This window comes from Aricia agestis, chromosome 12, assembly GCF_905147365.1.
Source record: "Aricia agestis chromosome 12, ilAriAges1.1, whole genome shotgun sequence".
NCBI lineage: Eukaryota > Metazoa > Arthropoda > Insecta > Lepidoptera > Lycaenidae > Aricia > Aricia agestis.
Window position 1 is genome coordinate 10789425 of NC_056417.1, and position 11999 is coordinate 10801423.

Consider the following 11999-nt stretch of genomic DNA (forward strand, 5'->3'; position numbering starts at 1 on the left):
ATAATTAATCATAATAATAATAATAAAATAAAAATTTAAGGGGGCCATACAAAAAACACAATTTTTGGATTATTTCTGCTCTATAACGGTACGGAACCCTTCGTGCGCGAGTCTGACTCGCACTTGGCCGATTATTTCTACTCCATAATAAACATTCCGTTATTCGGTATAAATAGAAGTTAATATTTTTACCATCAATTTAGCCACGAGCCGTCCCGTAGCCTGTAGGCTGCAACCCTAGCACCATAGACTTCCTCCATAATTTGATACCGCAACCGCATCACTTCATCAAAAATTCTGAAAAATAAAAAAAAAAACGCCTTCTAAATAAACATTTTACATTATCAGAATAATTTTATCAGCCCTGCATTCGTCGATAAGATATATAATCTGACAAAATTGATGATATGCCTGTTATTAAGTGATAAGTATTGTTAATTTTGTTTCCATTATCTAAGGTTGGTTGAGCACAAGATACCTCTTTATTTGACCTATTTCCTCCTAAATCAATGGCTAAGTTTTCTGCTGCGCGACAACCCCTCTTACTAAATAAATTATTGAAGATTTTAAGTATACTTTATTATGTACAAACTACATGTACAATGTACATTGTACATGTTGTCTACGATAGTTCATTTGATATAAATCTCTGAAACTGTACACGATTAAAAATATAAGCTTCGAAAAGAACAAAAGCAACTCTGAAATCTAAATAATCTTATATATAAAATTCTCGTGTCACAATGTTAGGCCACGTACTCCTCCGAAACGGCTTTGGGCATTTTCAAAAAAACGTGTACCCTTGCAAAAATATGTCTATATTTTTTAAGGTCATTTATTTACCTTTTTTTGAATGTCATATACAAGGAAAAATATTGAACTAATGGAATAAGTTAAAAAGAACGCTGAAAACGTTATATTATTCTGATATTATTGAAACAAAATCGAATTTTCGACGAAACAGATTCCGTTGTGCGACTAAATGTAAAATATAATTTAATACAAAAAAATACAGCAATAAATGGATTTCTTCGTTAATTTAATCCAGTGAAATGCATATTTAATTGTTTATTAAAAAAAATTAGATAATTTCAAGGATCAACAAGAGTAGCAATTATTTTTAATCCATAGTGTGACTATGTGACCCAACCACTAGGTTATTTTTCATTTTTTTACATGAGTGAGTAATATTTAACATATTTAAAGGAGTTTTTATAACACAAAAACCTTTTATTTAAACATTTTTATTGTTGCACTACTTATAAAAGTAAAAAATTCTTTGATTTCATAGATTTAACTTCAATAATTAGAGGGACGAACATCTCATAATCATAAAGATGTGTTCACATGTGTACGAATTCCTAAGTTATTAATGACATCGGATTATATGCACGATCAAAGTGCCGAAATATCCATGCAAATATGCACGAAAAATGGTCGAAATATGCACAAAATATGCACAATCAAAAGTCACTTAATATTAAAATTTATTATTTTTTTGAAGACTTTTCCGGTAGTGACATTAATAAAAGCGCCAATTTTTATAATTTCATAAAATCCAGGATTTTTAATTTCTTGAAATAAAGACTTTTTATTTATTTATTATACGCCAATAATAATTTTCTACCAACATTTTCCGATTGCAATCTTAATGCCCATGGAAGTTAAACTACCGAAATATGCACTATCAACGAAAAATTGCCAAAATATGCACTATCGCCTAAAAAGTGACATTATATGCATTTGCATATGCAAGTATGCAAATGCATATAATCTGATGTCTAGTTATTATAAATCTGCAAATAACAACGACTAAAATGATTTTCAATTTTACTGATAGAAAAGTAGTGGAAATAAAATCAAAATTAAAAAAAAAAAAAACTTTTAGGTACTTAAATTTTAAATATTTGTTATTGTTAAGTAAAGGAGACGTCTTGATAATTTGGCTGTAGCGATATCGATTTTTCAATGACTAAAGCTAAGAAATTAAAGTTCATTGTCAGTATTTATCATGTCTTTGTCTTTGATTTACCCATAGCATAACACGATTGGTCAACTTTTATAACACAGAATAATCAATCAAATAGACCTGTGTAAAAAAAAAAGGATTCCTATTTTTCCAACAGAGGAGAGTGATTTAAGCTTCCAAATTTGTACATGGCTTGGTTCAAGCATACACTTTAATTTGCCCATAGCTTATATGAAATGTATTTATGGTTTTTAAATTACGCGACAAAAATATTTTGTCGCGTAATTCTAGGGGAACGCCCTTTCCATTTTTTGCTGTTCCATTGCTTGTTTTCTGTGAAAGGCCGGGCCGGGCTTTCATAGAAAACTAGCAATCTAAAACATATCCAAAACGGTTTTTTACTTTAACGCGGCGTCACCTTAACACATAAGTAATAAAAAATATATTTGTACGTTAATCGTACCAGTTTAAAAATCTCCAATTTTCTTAATAAAATCTGTGAATAATTATTAAAGATTTTGTTACAACTCTGGGAAGGGGACAGGTGAATTTAATAGGTTTCGGTACTTAAAAACCCTTATAAATCTCATACTAAATAAAATTTTATACAAATGTGAATGTATTTTAATAAAAGAAAACTTGTTTATGCTCCTACATTAAAATTACAAAATGTTAGTATGTATTTTTTTACAAATAATCTGTAGCGAAGTCAAGGGACAAGGTAAAAACCAGGGGTACACATTTTTTTGAAAATGCCCCTTTACTGATTTTAACCTGAATTTTAGATGCATATTCAGTGGGTCTGAGAATCGGCTACTGGGTACTTTTTATATTGATACGTGCATTTGTTGAATAAATAATAGTAAATTATTACAACTCGAGACTGACGGCGACCATTGTTTGTGCGACGGAATAGCGATGGACGTTGCCATAGTGACATACTTATTTAGTCACTTCAATAAAATAATACGGGCGAAATACTTTATATGGCAAAGAAACGTTTGCCGGGACAGCTAGTATTTTTATATAACTCAAAGGTTACTGACTGACTGACATAGTGATCTATCAACGCACAGCTCAAACCACTGGACGGATCAGGCTGAAATTTGGCATGCAGGTAGATGTTATGACGTAGGCATCCGCTAAGAAAGGATTTTGATAAATTCTACCCCTAATGGGATAAAATAGGGGATGATAGATTGTATATTATAATAATTAATAATACTTCTTAACGCGAGCGAAGCCGCGGGCAAAAGCTAGTTTAAAATAATTATGATCCAATACATACCTATCTGTAAATTTAAATAAAACGCCTATAATAAAGTTTTTGCTAAATTACTATAAACCACATTTTGCAACATAAAATTTAGGTGGAGCATGTATTCTAATTAGAACCAAAACGTTGTAATTACATATAGCTCTGGTTAAAACCATTAGGTACGCTTTATAAAAATAACTTACAAAAAGTTTTATCAGAATAAAAAATTTACAATAAGTACACAGAAAACAGTGTGAGTGGTTTTCTTGTTATAATAAATTAGAATATTTTATATTTGTATGATGCAATAGTTAACGTGTAGTGAATAATAACAAACATTATTGGGTACGGTTTTTATTTAAATACACATATAAAAAATAAAACTAATAAAATAAACAAAAAACTTAACACAAGCCTTTCTGCTTATGTGGGGCGCGTAGGACGGCGCGTAATTTTCCCATGTTCTCTTTACGGCTAGTTCCCGCCTTTGCCGCAAGATGGCGCTAAGCGTTCCATGTTTAAAAATAACTTTATTCCGAGTAGTATCGCCACTGGCACGTTGTCATTATCAAGAAGTCAACTCGAACTCACTGACCTTGGGGGCTAAGGCGAAACGGTTATAAGCTCGGCAACATATTTCAACGAGTCGTACGGCCAATAGAATATTATTCGTTTCCATCGCGCACATTTTGAAAATATATTTCTTTTATCACTTCTAACTTTCATTAACATATTTTAATATATTCGCAGAAAAGAATAAATTCATAGTAGGTGCTTATTTATGATAGTTGCATTGCTTGATTTCAGACAACAATATTTAAATAACTACTTATTTAAAATTAAAAAAAAATCTTATATTTAAAATTTTAATGCTCTATATATTTTTTATTTTAGTAAATAAAAAAATATATATTTTACGAACTCTGCGGACCGCGCCTATGTTTTTTTTCACAGTGCTTGTGCGCAAACTCCTCCAAAACGCCTGAACCGATTTTAATGAAATTTTGAATGTACATTCGTTAGGCCTGAGAATAGGTTTTTATCTACTTACGTTTTATATTGATATTAGAAATAATTTATATGGCAAAACAACGTTTGCCTGGTCAACTAGTTTTTTTTTTATAAAATATTTGTTAAAATACAGAATAAATACTCTTCTAGTTATTTAATATTAATTATCTAAATTAAATAAATAAAATTAAAATTAGTTTTAATATTTTAAACATGCACCTTATGGTGTCAGCTATAATTATCCTAAAATGAATCATAATAAATTAAAAACCTTAGACATTAATCACATCTAAAAAAAATAATCGCAATTATTTTTTACAAATTTTAAACGCGGCAAAAATTTACAACGGGCTGTATTTTAATAGGATCCCGACTGCGCGCTGCGCCGCATAAAGTCCCTATACGTATACGCTATACCCCAACCCTACGCTCCGGGCCCTTTATACTTTTTGTGAGCGAACCCTCCGACCGACGTCAGTTTATTTCTTTTGGGGCCGTTTTTATACCCAACTGTCAGTGGAGAATTATAAATACGGGCCAGGAGCGATGTTGTGTGTCGAGTGAGGTTCCGCTGCACTTGGGTTAACATTTTGTTAGTTGTTCCCACATAGTATTTAGCACTAGAGAAATTTCGCCCAGGGCGCGGGTAGTGCTAAAACCGGCACTGTCAATATGATTATAACTTATAACTAGGTTTAAAGGTCTTTGCTTATAACATTTATTCAACTTTATAATAAATACGGTACAATACTTGGAACGAATTAACATTATGAGAAACTTAAGGAGAGCTTTTGTCTTTATAATTTATTGACACTAAAAATATGTAGTAAATTATATGTAGTAAATTTATAATGGTGGCAGAATATTCATTCTGGGGTGAATAGTACCCACTGAGCTTCCCGGTCCCCTAGAATCTAGATTAAATCTATATTTTATAAGGGTTTCTTTCTTCTTCGTTCTCATGGCATTTTTTTAAACAATAAGAGATTACCAAGGGTAGCGAGAATGACTAGTACCTTTGAGATTTGTTTCGTCCAAATCGCTGGGTGCGGATTGGCAACAGCAATTGGTTGCCATCAGGCGATCCATATGCTCGTTCGCCGGCTTAAGGTGGCGAACGAGCATATGGAACGATGGAATTAAATGTAAATAAACGATAAAACCTTGAGACTGCGTGCGATTGCTTGTGCTAATCTATTTGTGCAGAACCTGTTATGATTTTTATTCATCCTGAGATATATTTTGAATTTTGTTCAAAATGGTATTAAATATTAATCATACTAATGCTATAAATAGAAAAGTGTGTCTGGTCTGTCTTTTCCTATTCATGAAAACCGCTGAACCGAGTTATAGGTATGTTTTGTACGTACTTCCCGGGAAAGGACGTAAGGAGAGTTTTATTTTTGGTACTAATAAATAATAATCACATGTTTACTTTATATTAGTGAATAGTGAAATAATGATATAACTGAGTAATAAAAGCTACTATCAGGTCGTAATATAAGCACTAAAAGCTAAACTATTCGGGCAATATAATGGAACTGCCGAGTTCACGACTCCCAGACTATAAAAGTTAAAACCGACGATAATGACGCCAAAGAAACGACTCATGCATGTTGTGCATGTTTAATGTTCTTTTCTAATTTACCTGCCAGTCTTTACTTCTAATAGTTTTTGCTAACAGAGGTTTTGTGTAAGCCGAGAATTGGTCAGTTTTAACAAGACAATATTCTTTTGTTTAGCAGGTACAATTTGACCGGCTGCATTTTTGTATCAATTTCGTAGGAAAGTTGAAACTAGCGATAAGAACAAAATGAGTATTCTTAAAAGTTCTTAATATTTTTACCGACTTCCAAAAAGGAGGAGGTTATACGTTCGGCTGTATGTATCTTTTTTTTTTGTATGTTCAACGATAACTCAGCCATTTGTGATCCGATTTTCAAAATTCTTTTTGTGTTGTATAGGGTTTAACTCAAATTTGGTACCATGTTCACAAAAGTATGTAAATGCTACCAAAAAGTAAGATTTTGCACCCTGGATCCGAAGGTACCCAACAGAACTTTTGAATCCTTATAGATACAGGTTTGGGGATTTCGGCGTTGTTTAAACAACTGAAAGCATTAGCCAACACATCAATTTATTTGATCATCATCATCAAAATCATAATTATGCCATCACATTATGACCCAATTATTGATGCTTTTCGTGATATTTTGCATCGAAGCAGATGTTTTTGATGATTATTTCGCTGTTTGTGGACCGATTTTCAAAATTCTTGTGTTGTTGTATAGAATATAATCTTGATTTTGTATAATAATTACGAAAGTGGTGTGCTGATGATGGGATCTATGAGCAATCGAGGGAAATCCTTGAAATTTATCAAAAGACTCATAGTGGTTAAAATGTTGTTTCTAGTGTTACGTGCTAGGGTTCGAGGATTTGGAGAGAAAGACCTGGTGACTCTCTTGAAGACTTTATTAACACTGCACTAAACACTAGGTCACAACACTTAGCACTAAGTCCAAACACTAATCACTAGGTCCAATCACTAAGCACTATCACTGTCCTAGGTCGTAGCCAAGTCGCAGGTTTCACTGGTTCACTCACTATTGATCACTTGATGTCGCCTTGAAGATCGCTCAGATTGAACTAACTTGCCGGGCCCGCCTGCGGCTCTTTTTATATGGCGAGACGAATTCCAGAAATTTCCCGATTCACATAAACAAGTAAACAACCGTGGGAAATTTCTAGGAGGCTCGGGAATGTACCACAATAAAACTGCCGTCCTTGCGATAAGTGCAGTGAGTTGAATTTAATTTAGACCTTATGGACTCAGTCATAAGGTCTAAATTCAAACACGCTAACAAATAAAGGGTAAACACGTAAACAAACATTGGACCTATTTAGAAGGTTCGAGTATGTACTTGCGCACCACGTGTCCGTATAACATGTACCGTAACACTATTCCCCTCTTAGAGATGCTCGTCCCGAGCATCATTGTTACTGCCATGGTAACGCGCCAGACGGTCTATGTGTACCACTTTGAATGTCCCTCTTGGTTGCTTTTGAATCCTGTAAGTCACGTCATTCAATCGGGTAACCACTTTGTATGGGCCGTCCCACTTGGTCTGCAACTTTGGAGATTTGCCTTTTCGGCGAGTTGGGTTATGCAGCCACACCAGTGACCCTTCTTCGAAGCCGCTTGTATTCGATTTCCGGTCGTATCTGGTCTTCATGTTCTCACTTGACTGTAACCCATTTTCCCGAACCATGGCGTGTATATAACGCATCTTTTCCCTTAAATCGCAGACATAATCTGGTACGGTCTTTGGTTCTTCCGGTGATCCTCCTGTCAAAAGGTCTACTGGTACTCGTAGTTCTCTACCGTAATTGACATACGCCGGGGTAGCTTTTATGCTCTCATGCTCGGCGGTACGGTACGACAGAAGGAAGAGCGGTATATACTTGTCCCAGTCCTTTTGTTTGTCATCTACCAATTTCGCCAAATGCCTCTCAAGGGTCTGGTTAAATCTCTCAACCATTCCATCAGACTGTGGATGGTACGCGGTGGTCCTCGGTTTATGTATTCCCAAAATTCTGCACACTTCCTGGAAGACCTGCGATTCGAAATTCCTGCCCTGATCGGAATGGATTTCTAGAGGCACACCAAAGCGAGATATTACTTCTTCGACTAGCTTAGAAGCAACTGTTGTAGCTTCCTGGTTTGGTATGGCGAACACTTCGGGCCATTTGGTGAAGTAATCCATGACAACCATAAAATACTTGTTTCCTGATTCCGTTACAGGAAATGGCCCAGCTACGTCAACTGCGATTCGTTCCCACGGTGCGCCAACGTTATACAAGCGCAGGCTCCCACGGCTCCTTGTCTGTGGTCCCTTCACTGCAGCGCAAGTAGTGCATTTGCGGCACCAATCCTGTACATCGTCTCGACAATGCAACCAGTAGAATCGTTCTCGCACTTTTGTTAACGTCCTCTTTACTCCTAGATGACCTCCTGATACGCCATCATGCATTTCACGGAGAACATCCGGTACTCTCGTTCTTGGGACAACTATCTGAAGATGGAACTCTCTGCCGTTGGTCTTCTCCCATTTCCGGTAGAGTATTCCGTTTTGAAGTATCAGACTGTCCCATTGCGCCCAGTACGCCTTAGTGACAGCGCCAGTGGGTGCAACCTCACTCCAGATTGGTTTTTCATCACCCCGTTTCTTCCATGTGATGATGTGCCGAAGGTCGTCATCTGTTTCTTGAGCCTCCCTCATAGCATCATTCTCCCATGGGCCCAAAGGACTTGTTTTCGTTAACTTTAATGTTACTTCATTAGATTCCTGCTTAACACAATGTTTGCAGTCTTCTGAACACGGCCTTCGTGAGAGTGCGTCGGCATTCCCATGCGACTTTCCGCTGCGGTGTTCCGTCTTGAAGTCATACTCCTGGAGTTGTTCTATCCATCGAGCTACTTGGCCTTCTGGGTTCTTGAATTGTAGTAGCCACTTCAAGGCTGCGTGATCAGTTCGCAGTAGAAACTGTCTGCCGATGAGATACTTGCTGAAATGTTGTAGCGTCTTTACGACAGCCAAGAGTTCTCTTCTTGTCACACAGTAGTTTCTCTCTGGCTTAGATAAGGATTTGCTGAAATATGCAATTACAACTTCTCTTTCACCCTGTTTTTGAGATAACACCCCTCCAATGGCCGTATTGCTTGCGTCCGTGTCGACTATAAACTGACCTTCAGGTTGTGGATACCCCAGGATTGGTGTTTCACACAGATGTTTCTTTAGTTTCTGAAAAGAATCTTCGGAAGTCTCGTCCCAAATAAACTGTCGTTTATCTTCTGTCAGCCGATGTAATGGCTTGGCTATCTCAGAGAATCCCTTAACAAAACGCCTGTAGTAGGAGCATAGGCCGAGAAATGCCCGCACTTCGGTTTTGTTCTTAGGGGTTGGCCAATTTTGGACTGCTTCTAGTTTCTCCGGGTCCGTCTGAATTCCATCACTGGAGATAACATGGCCGAGATAGTTCACCTTACTCCTGAATAAACGACACTTTTTCGGATTCAACTTTAACTTGGTCCCCTCTATTTTGGCGAAAACTCGTTCTAAGTTTCGCAAATGGTCCTCGAAGTCGCGGCCAACAATGATGACGTCGTCCAAATAGACTAAGCAAGCCTCTCCAACTAAGCCTGCCAGTACACACTCCATGAGTCGCTCAAATGTGGCAGGTGCGTTGCACAATCCAAAGGGCATGACGTTAAACTGCCATAGACCTTTACCGGTGGAGAACGCTGTCTTCTCCTTGTCTTTTGGATGAATTTCCACCTGCCAGTATCCAGATTTCAGGTCCAGGGTCGAGAACCATTTCATGCCACTCAAGGTATCCAGAGTGTCGTCGATTCGAGGTAATGGATAGCTGTCCTTCTTAGTGACATCATTGAGACGTCTGTAGTCCACACAAAATCTTGTGCTGCCATCTTTCTTCTTCACTAATACAACCGGTGAGCACCACGGACTTGCAGATGGTTCAATTATCTTATTCCTTCTCATGTCCTCCAAAAGGCCTTCAACTTCTTTTTCCTTTGCAATGGGTATCCGTCTTGCTCGTTGACGAATTGGGTTCTCGCTTCCGGTATCTATCCTGTGCTGAACCATCGACGTTCTTCCAAGGTCGCCTTCCTGACTGGAGAAGATTTTCGCGTGGCGTTGTAAAAACTTCTTAGCTTTCATGCTCTGCGAATAAGTCAGATTACTCTTGCAGTCATCGAGTAGCTCAGTCACTATTCCATAGTTGCTGGTGTTTGCTGAGTCTGAGCCTGTGATCGAACTACACTTTCTCATCCAGACAACTTCCTCGCACTTTCCAATGACGTCACCTTTGTTCAAGCAGATCTCGCGATCACCAAGATTCAAAACCCTGACCACAGCGTTACTGCTACCACTAACAAGGGTTCTCGCCGTCATTAGTTTTTGCGCTGATGTCTTGGTAGGTAAGTCTTCGATCAACACGCATCTATTTAACTTCTTTTTTCCAGCTGGCGGTAGTTTCACCAGCACTCTAGCTTCCGCTCGTCCAGGTATTATGACTTTCTTTACACATTCAACTTTCCCGCAAGCGCCTCCAAGGATGAAAATTTCTTCTTCGCCACACTTGAACACTCCGTCGGCGACATTAATTCTGCAGTTGTGCTTCTTCATGAAATCCAAACCCAAGATGCAATCATCCATAATCTCAGCCACGATAACGTCATGAGGGTATGAGGACCCCCCTACATTAATCGTAACTGATATTTCTCCCAGGACGGGTATTGGCTGACCGGAGGCAGTAAGGAGCCGACAGTTAATTCTCCTCTCATGTCTTCTTGCGGCTTTTACCAGATTTGGGTTCACTATCGTTCTAGAGGCTCCTGTGTCTAGAGTCATTTTGCAATCCGTCCTGTTAATAGTCCCCTGAATCACAAGACTGTTCCCGCTGCATGCTTGGGAGATAACAGTTATCGGGGCTTCCTCCACGTCAGCCAGTACTCGCCCCTTAGTCCTGGCTTTTATTCGTTTCCCTGATCCTGGACAGGGGATGAAGCTCCTTGCTTCTTCAGCTCCTCTACTTGTTCCTCGAGCCTTTTCATCCTTGCCATCTGGGTCTCCTTCTGCGGGCAGTTGAGCTGAAGATGGCCCCTCTCACCGCACTTGTAGCACATGGCTCCAAAACTTCTCTTCGCGGTAGCCTTGACCTCCTTAACTTCCTCAGAGACCTCGTGGACCTTATGGGTCTGTCGTATGTCACGGCGAACAGCCTCGACCTCCAAAGCATGCGCCAATGCTTCTTTTAGCGAGGTGTGGTGACGTAGCCTCACTGCAGCTCTGACCTCTAGGTCCCTGATTCCGTCGACAAATGCTTGCACAATGTTCGTGTCGATCATCTTGGAATCGGCTCCTGGGTGTGCCTTCTTGACCAGTTTTTCTATTTCCAACGCCCATTGTTGTAGTCCTTCTCCTGGGCGTTGGACTCTGTCACGCAGTTGGGCACGGAATACGTGCTCCAGGTGTCGCTCCCCGTATCTGGATTCAAGTGCCTCCATCAGGTCTTTAAACCCATTTCCTGTATGCGCTTCTAGGACCGACAAAGCTTGCCCTCTGAGTGCAACTGTGAGAGCGGTCAGGCATTGTTCATCATTCCATCCGTTGGCAGAAGCAACCGTCTGGAATTGCTGATGATAAGCGTTCCAAGAAGTAGTACCGTCGTATGGTGGCACTTTAACTCTTGGTCCTTGTACCACTACGGAAGTTCCACTAGACGTCGCGATTCCTGTGGTTTCCACGCGCACTTTCCACTTCTGTAGTTCTGTGAGGCCAGTTTTCACATTTTCCATATCCACTCCTAACCCCGTAACTCGTTCGTCCATTACGTCGACATCTTTTCGAAGCTTAACCACCGTGTCACTGACATCCTTTATAGCTCCAAGCGCTTTTTCTTGGAGGTCTTTTTGTTGCTCTTGTGATTCTCAAATCGCTCTGATTTCAGCACCGAGCTTGCGTTCTTGTGACTCTTGTAAAGCGCCGAGCTTGCGGTCTTGTGACTCTTGTAAAGCGCCGAGCTTGCGGTCTTGTGACTCTTGTAAAGCGCCGAGCTTGCGGTCTTGTGCCTCTCGAATCGCTCTGATTTCAGCCCTTTGCAGCTCCATTAATTCAATTAAACTTTCTAAATGAAGGGCCACTTGGGGGGCTGTAGGAGCTACGGGTGGGGCCT